Here is an 18,720-nt window from a genome sequence, read left to right as displayed (position 1 = left end):
CATTTATTGATAAATACCTCAATGTGATCCTTCTTTATAGCTGAGTAGTACTCCATTGTATAGAAGTACCACAGCTTTTTTATCCATTCCTCGGTTGATGGACATTTGGGTTGTTTCCATGATCTGGCAATTACGAATTGTGCTGCTATAAACATAGGTGCGCATATATCACTTTGGTATGATGCTTTCAGTCCTTCTAGGAAGATGCCTAGTAGTGGAATAGCTGGAACAAATGGGACTTCCAATCCCAGCTTTTTGAGAAATCTCCAGACTGACCTCCACAAAGGTTGTACCAGTCTACAATCCCACCAACAGTGTAGGAGAGTTCCTTTGTCCCCACAGCCTCTCCAGCACTTGGTGTTGTTGGTTTTCTTGATCATGGCCATACTTTCAGGAGTGAGATGAAATCTCAGTGTGGTTTTAATTTGCATTTCCCTAATAACCAATGATGATGAACATTTTTTCATGTATTTATTTTCCATTTGTATTTCTTCCTCTGAGAAGTGTGTATTCATCCCAGATGCCCATTTTTGGATTGGGTCTTTGAATTTTGGGGGTCTGATTTTTTTTACTTCTTTATATATTTTAGACAAAAGTCCTTTGTCTGAGGGGGAGTTCACTAAGCTCTTTTCCCAATTTGTGGGTTTTCTTTTCACTATGCTGGAGATTTTTTTTTACTTACAGAAACTTTTTAATAATAGGTAGTCCCAGTTATTGATTCTGGGAAGTATTTCCCGTGCAGTTTGAGTCCTGTTCATAAATTCTCTACCTACCCCTATGTCTTCAAGGTTTCTACCTAATTTGTCTTCTAATAGATTTAGTGTTTCTGTTTTAATATTCAGATCTTTAATCCATTTGATTTTAATTTAGTACATGGTGATAGACTTGGGTCGAATTTTACCTTTTGGCAAATGTAGAGCCAGTTTTTCCAACAGCATTTATTAAAAAGCTGCCATTCTTTCAGTGAACCTGCTCGGCTCCTTTATCGAAGATAAAGTGGTTGAGTGTAGTTGTGGTTGTATCTTCTAATCTATTCCATTGATCCTCTGCTCTGTTTTGATTCCAGTACCATGTTGATTTTACTACTGTTGCTTTGTATTATAACTTCAAGTCAGGGATTGTGATGCCTCCTGCCTTGCCTTTGTTGCTTAAAATCGCCTTTGATATTCTAGGTCTCTTCTGGTTCCAGATGAACCTTAGGAGTGACTTCTCTAGATCTATAAAGTATGTTGATGGTATTTTTATTGGGATTGCTTTGAATCTGTATAACAGTTTTGGGAGAATGGCCATTTTCACAATGTTTATTCTTCCTATCCATGAACATGGGATGTCTTTCCATTTTCTGAGATCATCTTCAATTTCTCCCTTCAGTGTATTATAATTTTCCCTGTATAGGTCTTTCACTTCTTTCGTAAGAGTAATTCCTAAATATTCCATTTTTTTGGATGCTAGTGTGAAGAGTGTGGCTTCCCTTATTTCTCTCTCTGTGATTTTGTTGTTAGTGTGTAAGAATGCTATTGATTTCTGAATATTGATTTTGTACCCAGCTACATTACTGAATTTATTTATTATATCTAAGAGTCTTTCAATGGAGTTTAGGGGGTCTTCTATGTAGGGTATCATATCATCTGCAAATAATGACAATTTTTCTTCTTTTCCTATCTTTACCACTTTTATTTTTCTCTCTTGTCTAATTGCTCTGGCTAGTACTTCCAGTACTATATTAAATAGGAGAGGTGATAAAGGACATCCTTGTCTTGTGCCTGATTTTAAAATAAAGGTTTTCAAGTTTTGGCCATTTAGTATGATAGTGGCTGTTGGTTTGTCATAGACAGCTTTTATTATATTGAGGTAAAGACCATCCATTCCAATTTTTTGTAGAGTTCTTATCATGAATGAATGTTGGACCTTATCGAAGGCTTTTTCTGCATATATGGAAATGATCATGTGATTCTTACTTTTGGCTTTATTGATATGGTGGATTACATTTATTGATTTACGTATGTTGAACCATCCCTGCATACCTGGAATGAATCCCACTTGGTCATGGCATATAATCTTCTTGATGATTTTCTGCATCCTATTTGCCAATATTTTATTGAGTATTTTTGCATCTGTGTTCATTAGGGATATTGGTCTGTAGTTCTCTTTTTCGGTTGGGTCTTTCCCAGGTTTTTTTTTTTTAATTAAAGAGAAAAACAAAACTAAACGAAGCAAGACAGTAAAAGGCTAGAAGCAACACAGAATTTCAAGAGAAAAGACATACTATAAGAGTTCACCAGTTAATAGATCACACATTGTCAACTTACAAACAGCTGTAAAGATTACAAAATTAAAGCAAACAAAGTGGAGATTAATAGAGTGAGATTGCAGTCAGTTCTGTTCAATGATCCAAGAAAAACTCAGCAATATGGTTCTCTTTTCTACACATTTAAATAAACTTGCAGATATATCCTTGAGATCATTTTCCTTCCTCTCTTTTTTACACTAACAATCGTGCATTTTAGTTTCCAATACTTCCACAGTTTTTTTTAACTTTTTCTTTGAAGAGGAAAAGAAAAAAGATTGAAAAAAAAGGCCAAAAAACAAAGCAAGACGGACCAAAAAACAAAAACAAAAACAAAAAAACCCAATGTGACAAAGCAAAACAGAGTCATTTAGATCAGGAGGATGGACATAGCATACAATGAAAAAATAAATAAATAAAAAATAAAAAACATAAAGGGGGGGATTACTAGGTGATCAACAATGGTTACCATTATGCCTCTTGTTATCCTAAAAAGAGTAGCCTATATCAGCTAGTATAAAATAATTGAATGAAACTGTACATAAGACCAATAAAACCACATTGGAGAGCTTACAGGATTCCAAAGAAGATAATAGTCAAATAATAATGGGCATCATAGAATATCTGGTTGCCTTCCAAATGGTTGCCTATACCCTTAAACTTGATACTATTAATCAAAACAGAATATGATAAAATCAGTCAGAACAAGATATGGAAAACACTACAGGGTTTCAAATCAGGTTACTAGGGAAACAAAAAAATTACTATAATCTATTGCACTATTTTTAATTTAATTTTCCCTTAGTTAAAAGATACTAAGAAATAAATTAATTTTTTTAAAAAAAGGAAAGAAAAAGGGGGGAGACTGAGATAAAAAAAGAACGTATCAATATAACAACACTGGTAAGAATCGAAAAATTTAACCATCATTGTGTTTCACCCCGAGATAGCTTGACATTAATAGTAGTTACCATAGTGACTCTTTCCTTGAAATATTTGAGTGTAACTTCATATACTATAGTCTCAAATTTATCAAGACAGTGTGAGACCATTCAAGAGAATGAAATTGGGAATTTAGGGAATTTAGAATCAGCTAGCAGAAACCAAACATCAATTTCTATATTATATCTTTGTCTATAAAAAACTTGCTTATACCATCGCATACATTAAGATATAATAAGGTACCACATGTTAGAACCAATGGAAACAAATGAACAAAAACTTGATGGGGCTTCAAAACAGGATGATATTAAATCAGCGCTAGTTATTACGCTCTTATTCTCTTCAAAATAGTCATTTGTAATATCACAGACAATAAAGCACCCAAATTAAAACCATTCCAAGTAATGAGTGAAAATATTATATGGCTTCAAACCAGTGTGACTGGGAATCATGATTACAACGTACTTTCATGTATTCTTATCGTTTCTTACACTAGGGAAACTATTCGGTATTTATACAGGTGAGTTTGATTTATTTCACTTATAAGTATAGTCTCGAGCTGTGTCCATTTATATATAAATGTCTCAATGTGATCATTCTTTATAGCTAAGTAGTACTCCATTGTATAAAAATGCCGCAACTTTTTTATCCTTCCTCAGTTGATGGACACTTAGGTTGTTTCCAAGATCTGGCTATTACAAATTGTGCTGCTATAAACATGGGTGCACATATATCACTGTGGTATGATGCTTTCACTTCTTCTGGGAATATGCCTAGAAGTGGAACAGCTGGGTCAAATGGTGCTTCCAGTCCCAGCTTTCTGAAATCTCCAGACTGACCTCCACAATGGTTGCACCAGTCTACACTCCCACCAGCAGTGCAGGAGAGTTCCTTTTTCCCCACAGCCTCTCCAACACTTGTTATTGGTGGTTTTCTTGATCTTGGCAATTCTTTCAGGAGTGAGATGAAATCTCAGTGTGGTTTTAATTTGCATTTCTCTAGTGAGTAGTGATGCTGAATATTTTTTCATATATTTATTTGCTGTTTATATTTCTTCATCTGAAAATTGTTTATTCATCTCTGATGCCAATTTTTGGATTGGGTCTTTGAATTTTGGAGGTCTGATTTTTTTAAATTCTTTGTATGTTTTAGACAGAAGTCCTTTGTCTGAGGGACAGTTCACTAGGATTTTTTTTCCCAGTTTGTGGGTTTTCTTTTCACTATGATAGAGATTTCTTTTGATGTACAGAAACTTTTTAATAAGATGTGATCCAAGTTATTGACTCTGGGAAGTATTTCCCATGTGGTTTGAGTCTTGTTCATGAATTCTCTACCTACCCCTATGTCTTCAAGGTTTTTACCCTATTTGTCTTCCAATAGATTTAGTGTTTCTGTTTTAATATTTAGATCTTTGATCCATTTAGATTTTGTTTTAATATATGGTGATAGGCAATGGGTCTAGTTTTAGTTTTCGGCATATGGAGAGCCAGTTTTTCCAACACCATTTATTAAAGAGACTGTCATTCTTCCAGTGAACCTGTTTGGCCCCTTTATCAAAGATGAGGTGGTTGAGTGTGTTTGTAGTTGTGTTGTATCTTTTAATCTATTCCATTTGTCTTCGGCTCTGTTTTGATTCCAGTACCATGTTGATTTTACTACTGTTGCTTTGTAGTATAACTTCAAGTCAGGGATTGTGATGCCTCCTGCCTTGCCTTTACTGCTTAGAACTGCCCTTGCTATTCTAGTTCACTTCTGGTTCCAGATGAATTTTAGGATTGATTTCTCAAAATCTATGAGGTATGTTGATGGTATTTTTATCAGGATTGTATTGAATCTGTATAACAGTTTTGGGAGAATGGCCATTTTCACAATATTTATTCTTCCTATCCATGAGCAAGGGATGTCTTTCCATTTCCTGAGATCGTCTTCACTTTCATTTTTCAATGTATTATAATTTTCCCTGTATAGGTCTTTCACTTCTTTCGTGAGAGTAATTCCTACATATTTCATTTTCCTGGTTGCTAATGTGAAGGGTATGGCTTCTCTTATTTCTCTCTCTGTGATTTTGTTGTTAGTACATAAGAATGCTATTGATTTTTGAGTATTGATTTTGTATTCAGCCCACATTGCTGAATTTATTTATTATACTTAGGAGTCTTTCAATGGAGTTTTGGGGGTCTTCTATGTAGAGCGTCATATCATCTGCAAATAGTGATAATTTAACTTCTTCCTTTCCTATCTTTACGCCTTTTATTTTTCTTTCATGTCTAATTGCTCTGGCTAGAATTTCCAGTACTACATTAAATAGGAGCAGTGATGGGACATGCTTGTCTTGTGCCTGATTTTAAAGTAAAGACCTTCAATTTTTGGCCATTTAGTATGATACTGGCTGTTGGTTTCTTATAGATGGCCTTTATTATGTTGAGGTAAAGACCATCTATTCCAATTTTCTGTAAGGTTCTTATCATAAATGAATGTTTTACCTTATCAAAAGCTTTTTCTGCATCTATAGAAATGATCATGTGATTCTTCCTCTTGACTCTATTGGTGTGGTGGATTACATTTATTGATTTACGTATATTGAACCATCCCTGCATACCTGGAATGAATCCCACTTGGTCATGGTGTATAATCTTCTTTTTTTTATTTATTTTTATTTAAGGAGAAAAGAAAAGAAAGAAAAAAAACAGTGAAGGGGTACAAGTTATACAGATTTACAGAAGAAAAAAATGCGCAGTAGGAAATCACTAGTTAATGGATTACATATTGCCATCTTAGAAATAATTGTTCCAGTCACTAAATTAAAGCTTGTAGAGTGGACATTCCAACAATGGTACTGCAAACAGTTCTGTTCAATGATCCAATAAAACTCTGTGATATCATTTTTTATCTTATACATTTAAGTATACATGCAGTTATATAGTTTAGAGCACTTTCTTTTCCTCTCTTTTGTACAGTGACTATTACACATTTTGGGTTTCATTGCTCCCACTGTTCGTATTGCTTTTTTGGAAGAGAGTAAAACCAAATGTGACATAACAGAACAGAATCAGTCAAGTCAAAAGGGTGGATATAATAGATAATATAAAAACATAATACAAGGTGATCAACAATGGTTACCATAATGCCTCCCGCTATTTCTAATAGAATTGCCTATATCATTAGTTGTAATACAATTGAACAAAACCGTAAAGAATAAAACCGACAAAACCAAAACATTGGAGATATTGTAGGTCTTCAAAAGTAGATAAAAGTCAACGAGAATGGGCGTTATAATGAATCTCATTATCTTCTCAGCTGATGCCTAAACTTTCGAACCTGATACTATCCAGCAAAACAGAATAGAGGAACCTCAGTCAAAAACAAGATGGTGAGAGTAATACAGGGCTTCAAATCGAGATAATAGAGAGTCAAAGTGGGTTACTATATTATATCCTGCTATATTTTTCCCTTTAATTAAATGGATAAAAATAAAAAAGTAAATAATGGAGTGGAGATTGAGAAAAAAGAGGACATAACAGCGAAACAGGGCAGATCAAAACATAACCATTTAAGCAGAATAGTGTTTCACCACCAGATAATCCTGACCCAAAAATAGTTACCATATTGACTCCCTCCCTGAAGTCCTTGAGTACAACTTCATATACTGTAGCATTAAGCATATCAAAACAATGTAAAACCATTTAAGAGAATGACAGCATTATAGAGTATTTAGAATCGACTAACACAAAATGAACAATGGTCTCTGTATAATCTCCTTGTCTTTAAAAGGTTTTTGCTTATACTATCGTACATAACAAAATCCAATAAGATACAACCTGTTCAGACCATTGGAGACAGAAGAACAAAAGCTAGATGAGACTCCAAAACAAGATGGTACTAAATCAGCATTACCTATTAAGATGTCATTTTCTCCAAAAAAAGCTGTTCCTATCATCCAATCTTCTCTGTCTCATTTCTGTTGAGCTCTTTTTCTGTCAGTAGCTGTCAGTTTGTCTTCTTCATTTTGTTCTCTGCTCCATTCGTTGTGGCCTCCCTGCCACTATTTCTGGGTTCTTTGTATTTTTCTTTTTTTAGAATATCCTGCAATACTTTCTGTAGGGTTGAATTGGTGGTTGCAAATTCCCCCAGTTCCTCTTTATCCTGGAAGCACCTCGTTTTTCCATCAATTTCCAGGGACAGTTGTGCAGGATATCTCAATCTTGGCTGGAGATTATTATCTTTCAAAGCTTGAATTATTTCTCCCCATGTTCTTCGTGATTTGATGGTTTGTGAAGAGAAATCTGCTGTAATTCTGATGGGTATTCCCTTGTAAGTGATCTGTTTCTTGTCTCTTACAGCTTTTAATATTCTGTTCTTGTATTGAATTTCTGGAATTTTTATTATTATATGCCTGGGTGTTTCTCTGTTAGGGTTGTAGGTAGCTGGGGTCCTGTATGCCTCATAGATCTGAGTATCTTTACCTTTTGCTAAAATAGGAAAATTCTCCTGGATTATTTCTGCGAGTAGCTTTTGTAGTTCACTTGTTTGTGTCCCTACTTCTTCTTTTATGTTCTTAATCCTTAAGTTATGGCTCCTCTTATCATCTTCTTGTCTTTGTATTATTGCTGTTTGTTTCTTTGCTATCTTTAAAAAGTTTTTCATTTCATTCTCCCATGTTTCAAGTCTGCCCTCCAGTTCAGATAGTCTGTCCTTAGTTTCTTTCAAGCTGTTATGCCAGTCTTGGATAGACTTCTTAATTTCTTGATAGTCCCTTTGAACCTGCTTCACATACTCAATGCTTTCTCTGTTTTCTCCCTCAAGCAATTCTCCCCTCTTTTTCTGTTCTTCCATTCCACCATCTGCTTTTTCCTGGGTGGTGCTTAGCATTTCTCTAACTATTCTGCATACTTCTAGCTTCAGGTCATTGATAACTTCATTCCTGAATTGGTCTATGAGGCTCTCTATATGGCGCTTAATGTATATTGGTGCGGTGTCCACTATTGCCTGATTCTCAGGATTGGGGGCCGAGGAGCCTTTTTTGTTGCTTCCCTTCCCCATATTTTCTGTTCCTTATAAAATGCAAGCTTACATGGGAGGCCCGGCTTCCCTGCCTGTCAGCCACAGCCTGATCGAATTGCGCTGGCTAGTTGTTCCTGCCCACCGCTGCACACCAGGGAGTTGCGGAGGAGGCAGCCTACGCGGGAGTCAGTCGCTACTCCGGGCCACCATCAGGCTCTGGGATCTGGGTTAGGCCAGCCTAGGGAGTCTGCCAGCAGCGTCACTCAGGCCAGGCACCTTTCACCAATCCCGTCCGAGAGGGGAATGTGTGGCTGGAGTTGCCACCGCGCCCTGGTCTTACAGAACTGCCTGAGCCCAGAAAAACCTCCGCTGGAGTCAAACTGTGGTAGGGGGTCAGTCCCTCGCTCACCTCGCCACCAGTCAGTTTTCGTGTACGCCTCCTTGTCCGTCCTGTTTCCGACTCCGTTCGCAGACTCCTGTTCCCAGAGCTCGGCGCGTCTCTCCTTGCTGAGCCGCTGTGGAGGCAGCCAGCCGCTGGGCAGCGAGAAACCCAAATCGCGGTTTCCAAAGGCGCGGGGTCGAGCCTCTACACCGAGTCTTTTCTGTTCCTATTTTAGCGCCAGGACTGCATCCCAAGTTGGATTCTCTCAGCCCAGTTCGTTCCTGAGTCAGCAGAGCATATCTCTACTGGTTCGTATCTCCTTAGTCCGCATCATTCCTGGCCTCTGAGCCGAGCCTTTCAGAGAGCCTTCAGTCGGTGTATAATCTTCTTGATGACTTGCATCCTATTTGCCAATATTTTATTGAGGATCTTTGCATCTGTGTTCATTAGGGAAATTGTCTGTAGTTCTCTTTTTCAATTGGGTCTTTCTCAGGTTTTGGTACTAGAATAATATTTGCTTCTATGAATGACTTAGGAAGGATTCCTTCCCTTTCAATTTCATTGAAGAGTTTGAGGAGTGTCGGCATTAGGTCCTCTTTGTATTTCTTGTAGAATTCTGCAGTGAATCCATCTGGGCCTGGGCTCTTCTTTGTAGGTAATGACTTAAATACATTTTCGATTTCATGAATACAAATTGGGTTATTCAGCAGTTTTACTTCTTCTTGACCTAGCTTTGGTACTTCATATGCTTCTATAAACCTGTCTATTTCTTCTGTGTTATCTAACCTTTGAGAGTAGAGGTTTTTGATATATGTGTTGATGATCTTCTGTATTTCTATTGGCTCTGTAGTGATTTCACCTTTTTCATTTCTTATTGCATGAATTTGAGCTTTTTCTTCCCTTTTTTAATAAGGTTGGCTAGGGGCTCATCAATTTTATTCATTCTTTCCAAGAACCAACTCTTTGATTCATTGATTCTTTGTATTGTTTTCTTAGTTTCTTGCATTGATTTCTGTTCTGATTTTTATAATTTCCTCTCTTCTTTTGGCTTTGCGCCTGACTTGCTCTTCTTTTTCTAGCTGTTTGAGGTGTAGCATCAAGTTATTTATTTGTATTTGTTCTGTTTTCCTCATGTGGTAACTCAGTGCAATAAATTTCCCTCTGAGGACAGCTTTCATTGCATCACACAGATTCTGGTAAGTTGTATTTGTGTTTTCATTTGTTTGTAGGTATTGTTTAATTTCCTCTTTAATTTCCTTTGTGACCCACTGATTACTCAAGAGTGTGTTATTCAATTTCCATGTGTTTATGGGATTTTTGCAGTATCTTTTATCATTAATTACTAATTTCATAGCACTATGATCTGATAACATGCAGGGGATGATTTCAACTCTTTTGCATTAATTTAAATATGTTCTATGAGTTAATATATGGTCTATTTTAGAGAATGACCCATGTACTGCTGAGAAAAATGCGTATCCTGTCGTTGTTGGGCGGAGTACTCTGTATATGTCTAGCAATTCCATTTGTTCACAGGTGTGATTCAGTTCTTTTATCTCTTTGCTGATTTTCTGTCCTGTTGATCTGTCCATTGGTGTCAATGGTGTGTTAAAATCTCCTGTTATAATTGTATTACTGCTAATTTAGTTTTTCCTTTCTGATATTACTTGTTTTATATAACCGGGTGCTTTGGAATTTGGTGCATATATATTTAAGATAGTGATCTCTTCCTCTTGAAGTTTTCCCATAACCAGTATGTAGTGACCTGCTTTGTCTCTTGTGATCATTATTGGTTTGAAGTTCACATTGTCTGCAAACAGAATAGCTACCCCCACTTGTTTTTGGGTTCCTGTTGCATGAAGTACTGTTTTCCATCCTTTGACTTTCAGTCTGTGAGTATCCTTTTGGGTTAGATGGGTTTCTTGTCGACAGCATATGGTTGGATTTTGTTTCTTGATCCATTCTGCCAGTCTATTTCTTTTAATTAGTGCATTGAGACCATTTACGTTAATGGTTATAAGTGTTATATATTGGTTTATTAGTGACATGTTATATTTCTGCTGTTGCATCTTTATCTTTCTGTTCTATTTAATTGTCTGCTTTGTTAAGTGGTTTTTTCTTAAGTGTATCTAGACTGTCTTTTAGTATTCTTTGCAGGATTGGCTTGGTGATCATGAATTTCTTCAGTTGTTCTTTGTCGTGGAAGTATCTTATTTCTCCATCAATTTTGAAGGACAGTTTTGTAGGGTACATCAGTCTAGGTTGGATATCATTTTCATTTAGGGTCTGAAATACTTCACTCCATGCTCTTCTTGCCTTTATTGTTTGTGTTGAGAGGTCTGCTGTGATTCTGATAGGTTTTCCTTTATAGGTGATCTGTCTTTTATCTCTGACAGCTTTTAATATTCTATTCTTTTGTTCGATTTCTGGAATGGTGATTATTATATGTCTGGGTGTAGTTTTATTTTGGTTATGGCTATTTGGAGTTCTATATGCCTCATTGATCCTGATATCAGTTTCCAATTTCATGTTTGGGAAGTTTTCAGCAATTGCTTCTCTAAATATCCTCTTGACATCCTTTGTATTGTCTCCTTCTTTTTCATTTATCCCTATGAACCTGATGTTGTTTTTCTTTGCGTCATCTTGCAGGTATTGTTATTTCTTGATTTCTTGTTATTTTAAAAAGATCTTTCCTTTCCTGTTCACTGGCTGCAATCTTGTCTTGGAGGTCCAAAATTCTACTGTCGCATTCATTCAGGCAGCTTTTACAACTTTCAGTGTTGCTTTTGATTTCCTGTATATCTCTTTGCATCTGTTTTATATATTCTGTTTGTTTCTTATATTGTTCATCCAGACATTCTATCCTTTTATTTAATTCCTCCAATTTTTTAGCTGTGTCTTCTTTAGATATGTTAAGCATCTCCCTCATTTCTTTTATTATTTCTTCTTTTACCTGATATATTATTTCTAGTTTGAATTCCTTCAAAGTTTCCCAGAGTTTCTGTTACTATTGTTTCAGGTATTTCAGGTATATGGCATGTATTTTCTTCTATGTACATGGCTCCTAGGCTTTCTTAGGGGGATGGGTTCGGTGTTTGAGATTGCATTTTGGTTTTATGTTTTGTCTTTTTCCTATATTACTGTGTTTCAAGTGTTGTGTCAGAGTTTCCCCTGGTTGTGTTGTAAATTGACTTATGTCCTGGGCTCTTGGGACTCCTCTTGTAGTAGTTCCCTCCTTGGGCAGTGGAGCCCCTGGATTAAAAGAGGCTTGCCAGGCTCCTCTCAGGTAGACCTAAAGTTCCTCAATTTTCACAGTTTCAGGGCCGGATGGGAGTCGCCTCTGCTCAGCTGGATGCGCACCTTCTGGTCCCCAGAGGTGGTAGTTTGGCCCTGGGCGGGAGAGGCAGCAGCAGGGCTGGCCTCCGCTCAGCTGGATGCTCACCTTCTGGTCCCCAGAGGTGGTAGTTGGGCCCTGGGCAGGAGAGGTGGCAGCAGGGCTGGCCTCCGCTCAGCTGGATGCCACAAAGCCAGATTTTCTAGCAGCACATCTTTTTTTTTTTTTTTTTGCGTAACTGCTTTTTTAAAAAAAAATTATTTTGAAAGTATACAATAGAACAAGTCAGAATAAAGCCAACTAAGACTGTCCAGTGAAATTGGTACAGAACTTCACAGCAGGTTACCGGGATAACAGTAATAGGTATAACAGTATTTTTTTTATCTTTATAATGGTTGTTCTTCCAATCATGTATATCAAAATGAGATGAAATATAGAACCCTATAGAACTTATCAAAACAGGATATTGAATAGAGCAGTACCATTAATCAGAAAAGAGCAAAACAGTAATAAAAATATTTGCCTTCAAAGAAATGATAGAAGGAAGTCCCCCTTATTTGTTATGGTCAACCTCCCAGGAGATGCTCAGATTTCTGGTTCCCATTTGCTAATGGGCGGGGGGGGGAGAAGTAGGATAGGGGAAGTGGGATATTTGACTCTAGGCCATGTAGCAGTAGGTTCACTATTGTTTAGCAGGGAGGCAGGATGATCATTTGTTTTCACAGCATCCTCAGGTCCAACATGGCATGGATCTCAGGAGCTACTGCTGTTTCTCCTGCTGGAAGGGCTGCAGTCAGCCAGACCAACACCACTTACCAGGGAGGGGAGGTGCTTGCTTGGCTTCCCAGAGTCCTAAGTTCTAACATGGCGTGGATCTCAGGAGATACTGCTGGTTCTCCCCCTGGAAGGGCTGCAGTGTGCTACACTGCCTCCACTTACCAGGAAGGGGAGGTGCTTGCTTGTCTTCCCAGTGTCCTATGTTCCAACATGTCGTGGATCTCAGGAAATACTGCTGGTTCTCCCCCTGGAAGGGCTGCAGTCTGCCACACTGCCTCTGCTTATCAGGGATGGGAAGTGCTTGCTTGTCTTCCCAGAGTCCTAAGTTCCAACATCCTAGCAGCACTTCTTAAAGAGGCTATTTTTCTTCCAGTAAGCTGGTTTGGTCCCTTTGTCAATGGTAAAGTGGCTGAGTGTGTTTGAAGTTATGTCTGCATTTTCTGATCTGCTCCACTGGTCCTTGGGTTTGTTTTTCTTTTTTCAGTACCATGCTGATTTTGTCACAGTAGCTGTTCAGTAAAATTTTAAGTCAGATATTCTGATGTTCTTGTCTTGCCTTTGCTGTCTTGAATTGCTTTTGTTATTCCATGTGTCTTCTATTTCCAAGTTTAGAAATGTTTTGGCTACTTTTGTGTTGTATGCTAATGGTATTTTTTTAAATTCCTTTAAATCTGTATAACAATTTTGGGAGTATGGCCATTTTCATTATGTTGGTTCTTCCTACAATATGAGCAAGGTATATCTTTCCATTTTCTGATATCCTGTTCAATCTCCTTTTTTAGAGTACTGTAATGTAATGATTTGGCATGTTCTGTTTGCCAATAACTGAGGACTTTTGTATGTACATTCATTAAAGTGGTTGGTCTATAGTTTTCTTTTTCGGTTGGGTCCTTTTCAGGTTTTGGTAACAGGATAATACCTGTTTCCAGGAACAACATTGGAAGTATGGCTTCCCTCTCAATATCATTAAAGAGTTTCAACATTAATGGTTTTAGTTATTTTAGATACTGTATAATTTCTTTTTTTACTTTAAAGAGAATAAAACAAAGCAGATCAGATCAAAACAAAACAAGACAAGCAACACAGGATTTCAAAATAAGACAACAAGAAATTAGCAGTGGCTACCATAATGTTTCTTGTTTTCTTTGAAACAGTTGTCCACATCTTCACACACATGAATTCAAGCAAAAAAAATAGTATAAAGCCAATTACAACAAAAGAATGAAAGCATTAGAGGCTTTCAAAACCAGACAATAGGAAAACCAGCAATGGTTAGCATAATGTCTCTTTTTCTCATAAAAATAGCTGTCCATACCTTCACATGTATTGAAATTAAATAATAGTAAATAGGTTAAAATCTGTGAAAATGAAGAATGAAAGCATTAGTATTTGTTCATACCAGTACATGTAATAAAAACAATTCATGTAAACTCCTTAAGAGAAGACCTGGGCATGTGTTAGTCTAGATCTAGCTTTTCTGTTTTAGAGGGAAAAACAAAACAAAGCAAAACAAAATACAAGAAAACAGGAAATAAAAGAACAAATAACAATAATGAAGAGGCTAAAACAATGTCAATATAGGATTTCAAAACAACATGATAGGAACATACCTAAGGATGTTATTTTGCATAGTTATCTTCAAAAGAGTTACTCAGATTATCAGATATAAACATGCAAAATTGATGTAATCCTATGTAGCTGTTTTGTTCCAAGAACTAATAGAATTAGATATACAATCATCTTAGCTTAAGTGCATATATACAAATTTATATCACTTTTCTTTTTCCTTCCTTTTTTCTTTTTCTCTGAGTTATTTTTACCCCTTAGAGCAGTTTCTTAACCTTTCACTATATTTATTGAAGATTTTGTATCTTATTTACTCTATAAGTTTCTTATATTTGAGAGGCAATACAATATTCACACATGTGAGTCTGATTTATTTCAATTATGAGTATGGTCTCAAGTTGCATTCATTTACCTATAAAAATCTCAACATGATCTTTCTTTACATCTGAGTAGTACTCCGAAGTATAAACTACATCTTTTTTATGCATTCCTCAATTGATGGGCAGTTGGTTTGTTTCTAAGATTTGGCTATTACAAATTTTACTGCTAGCTTCCATGCTCTACCAGCTCCAGGGAATTGGGCCCGCCTGGCTGCGACCTGAACTCTGGAGATGTGGTGGCCTGGGGTGAGTGTCCCCACACCATCCTGAGCCTGGAGAAGGAGTTTAAGATACTTGCTGGCGCCCACCAGGGAACTTTGTGGCTTCCTTCTGCTCTGGACCTGCAGAGCAGGACTTCTCCCTGCTTGCCCCACCCCCAGTGACCCTTTATCAATCTGGGGAATTGGGAGGCCAGAGTCTCTGAAGATTAGATCACAGAAGAGGATTTCCAACAGGCCCAGGGGAAGCCTTGGAATAACACTTGAAACACGGAAATATAGGAAAATGACAAAATGAAAGAACAAAATATAATCTCAAGCTTTCAAGCCAACCCAAGAAACTTTAGGAGCTATGCACATAGAATAAAACATATGCCATACACCTGAAATAGCTGAAATACTAGCAACTAAAATAAAGAAGTAACTCTGGGAAGCTTTAAAGGAATTCAAACTAGAAATGACCTTGCAGGTAAAATAAGAAATGATAAAACAAATGAAAGAGAAGATGAACATATATAAGGTGACACAATTAAAAATTTGGAGAAAAAAAAAGATAAAATCCCTGTGTGAACAATATAAGAAGCAAACAGAATACATGAAGCAGGTTCAAAGAGATATACAGGAAATCAAAAATTCCATTGAAAGTTTTAAAAACCACTTTTAAAAAAGTGAAAATAGAAATTCAGACCTCAAAGACAAGATTGCAGCTAGTGAACAGGAAAAGAAAGGTCTTTCAAAAATAACAAGGATTCAGGAAATAACAATTCAACAGCTGAAAGGTGATTCAAAGAAAAACAACATAAGATAGGGATAAATGAAAAAAAGGGTACAACATAAAGGATGTTAACAGGATATTTAGTGAAGAAATAGGTGAAAATATCCCAAATATGAGAATGGAAACTGACATCAGGATCAGTGAAGCATATAGAACTCTAAATAGCCATAACCAAAGTAAAATTACACACAGACATATAATAATCACCATCCCAGAAATCTGATATAAGAATAGAATATTAAAAGCTGTCAGAGAGAAAAGACACATCACCTATAAAGGAAAACCTATCAGAAACACAGCAGACTTCTCAGCACAAACAATAAAGTCAAGAAGAGCATGGAGTGAAGTATTTCATATGATAAAGGAAAATGAATTCCAACCTAGGCTGATGTACTCTACAAAACTGTCCTTCAAAATGGATGGAGAAATAAGATACTTCCATGACAAAGTACAGCTGAAGAACTTCATGATCACCAAGCCAAGCTGGCAAAGAATACTGAAAAACAGTTCAGATACACATAGGAAAAAACAACTAAACATGAAGACAAACAGAATGAAAAGATAAAATGCAATAACAAAAAGATAACATGTCAACTTTAAACTAATATATAACAATTACAACCATTAATGTAAATGGTTTCAATTCACCAGTTAAACAAAACAGACTGGCAGACTGGATCAAGAAAGAAAATTAAACCATATGCTGGCTAAAAGAAACCCATCTAACCCAAAAGGAAATTCATAGACTGAAAGTCAACAGATGTAAAGCAATACTACATGCAACATGAAACCCCAAAAATTGGGGATAGCTATTCTGTTTGCAGATAATGTGAACTTCAAACCAAGAATAATCCTAAGAGATAAAGATAAAATACAATATAGTCTCCTTAGTGTAAGAAATGGTAAGAGTACGTAAGACTTTATGGTAGTCATGATTCCCCATTACATTGCTTTGAAGACTTATAATGTTTTCATTCATTAATTCGAAAGGTTTTATTCTTTATTGTTGATTTTATTGTCTATGTTCATATGAACAGCTATTTTGAAGAAAACAAGACATTATAATAGCTAGTGATTTAATATCATCTTGTTTTGAAGTCCCACCCAGATTTTGTTCTTCTGTCACCATCAGTTTTATCATGTTGTATTTTATTGGATTTTATTATATGTGATAGTATAAACAAAATATTTTATAGACAAGGAGATAATATAGTAAACTTTGTTTATTTTCTGTTAATTTGTTCTAATACCCTGTAATACTTTCATTTTCTTGAATGGTTTTACACTGCCTTTTTATGTTTGATACTATAGTATATGAAAGTGTACTCAAATATTTCTAGGAAAGAGACACTATGGTAGCTACTATTATGTCAGATTGTCTTGTGGTGAAAAAGTATGTTGCTTAAAATGTTCTATTCTGATGTCAAGATCTAACCCAGGAATGTGACGAAAAGAAATCCCAGTATGATAGCTGTGTGGCAGGCCTTGAGAGCAGTCGGTCCAAATTAGAACAGGAAGTTAGAGGACTACGTGAGGAGTGTCTGCAAGAGGAGAGTAAATACCAATACGCAAACTGTATGATTAAGAACCTGGAAGTTCAGCTTCATCGAGCTACGAGGAGATGAAGGCCTATGTCTCTTCTGATCAGCAGGAGAAAAGGAAGGCAATCAGGGAACAATACACCAAAATTATTGCAGATCAAGAAAACCTTGGAAAGAAACTCCGGGAAAAGCAAAAAGCTATACGAGAGAGTCATGGCCCTAACATGAAACAAGCAAAGATGTGGCGTGATTTGGAAAGACTGATGGAATGCAAGAAGCAGTGCTTTCTGAAACAACAAAGCCCGGCCTCCATCGGCCAGGTAATTCAGGAGGGAGGCGAGGACTGGCTGATACTGTGAGTCCGTGTGGCACCGATGGGTCTTAGTCCATATCACTAGCCGTGAGCGAAGCCCGTCATGTGTTTCTTTGCTTCTGAGTGACTTCTGAAGTGTGTTCCTTCCCCACTAGTCATCCTTTGTTTTCTTGAAAAGGAAGTTAGATTTGGGTTTTAAAGTTGCTTTGCTATGGAAAAGAAGCTTTACTGTAGTGCTTCATTAGACATCACTGGTGTCTTTTGAGTTTTATGAGACAGGAGACTAAGTTTACTATCTCTAAAAGTAAACATATGTCCATTAAAAACATGTATTTTTGTGGTTGTAGTAACCCATTAGCTTAATGTTTTTCTTAATCTTTTTTTAACTTTAGAGGAATCTTTTAGGAACTAATACCTCTTGTTTTGAAGAAACATTTATCTGAAGGTTAGCATTCCTACAATTTCACTTCAGTTTCTTTTTCTTTTGTAAAATGCAAGAAAACTTAAATTTTGGATAGCACATTTGTTCTGTTTGTATAATTTAAAAGATAATAAAACTTGGTGCATGTATCATGGCTAAAAAAAAATGTTCTATTCTGACCTGTTTTGTCATGTCCTCTTTTATCTTAATCTTTTCTTAATTAAAACAAAAAACAAAAAAACCCAAATTGTACTGATATAAACATGGGTACACATATATTACTATGGTATAATTTTTTCTAATTCTGGGAATATGCCTAAAAGTAGAATAGCTGGTTCAAATGGGACTTCCAATCCCAGCTTTTTGAGGAATCTCCAGACTGATTTCCACAGTGGTTCCACCAGTCTACATTCCACCAACAGCACAGGAGCCTTCTTTTTTCCCCAGAGATTCTCCAGCATTTGTCATTGGTGGTTTTCTTGATCCTGGCCATTATTTCTGGAGTGAGAGAGAATTTCATCATTGTTTTATTTTGCATTTCTCTAATGACCAATAATGATGAACATTTTTTCATGTATTTATTTGCCATTTGTATTTCTTCAGCTGAGAAAATTTTATTTATCTCAGATGCCCAGTTTTGGATTGGGTATTTGAATTTTGGGGGTCTGATTTTTTAAAATTCTTTATATGTTCTAGAGAGAATTCCTTTATCTGAAGGACAGTGATTAAGAATCTGTTCCAACTCGTAGGTTTTCTCTTCACTCTGTTGGAGATTTCTTACCA

The 18,720-nt window shown here is 36.4% G+C and overlaps 1 pseudogene; it reads left to right on the top strand.

Annotated features, from left to right (window-relative positions):
* The first annotated feature begins 17,088 nt into the window (after positions 1-17,088).
* On the top strand, positions 17,089-17,682 carry LOC134471478 (intraflagellar transport protein 81 homolog; annotated as a pseudogene).
* The last annotated feature ends 1,038 nt before the right edge of the window (positions 17,683-18,720 follow it).

Source organism: Cavia porcellus, unplaced genomic scaffold, assembly GCF_034190915.1.
Source record: "Cavia porcellus strain 051 isolate PalLab524CR breed Dunkin Hartley unplaced genomic scaffold, mCavPor4.1 scaffold_18, whole genome shotgun sequence".
Taxonomy (NCBI): Eukaryota; Metazoa; Chordata; class Mammalia; order Rodentia; family Caviidae; genus Cavia; species Cavia porcellus.
Note: the sequence above shows the minus strand (reverse complement) of the source record. Positions and strands in the feature narration are given on the sequence as shown.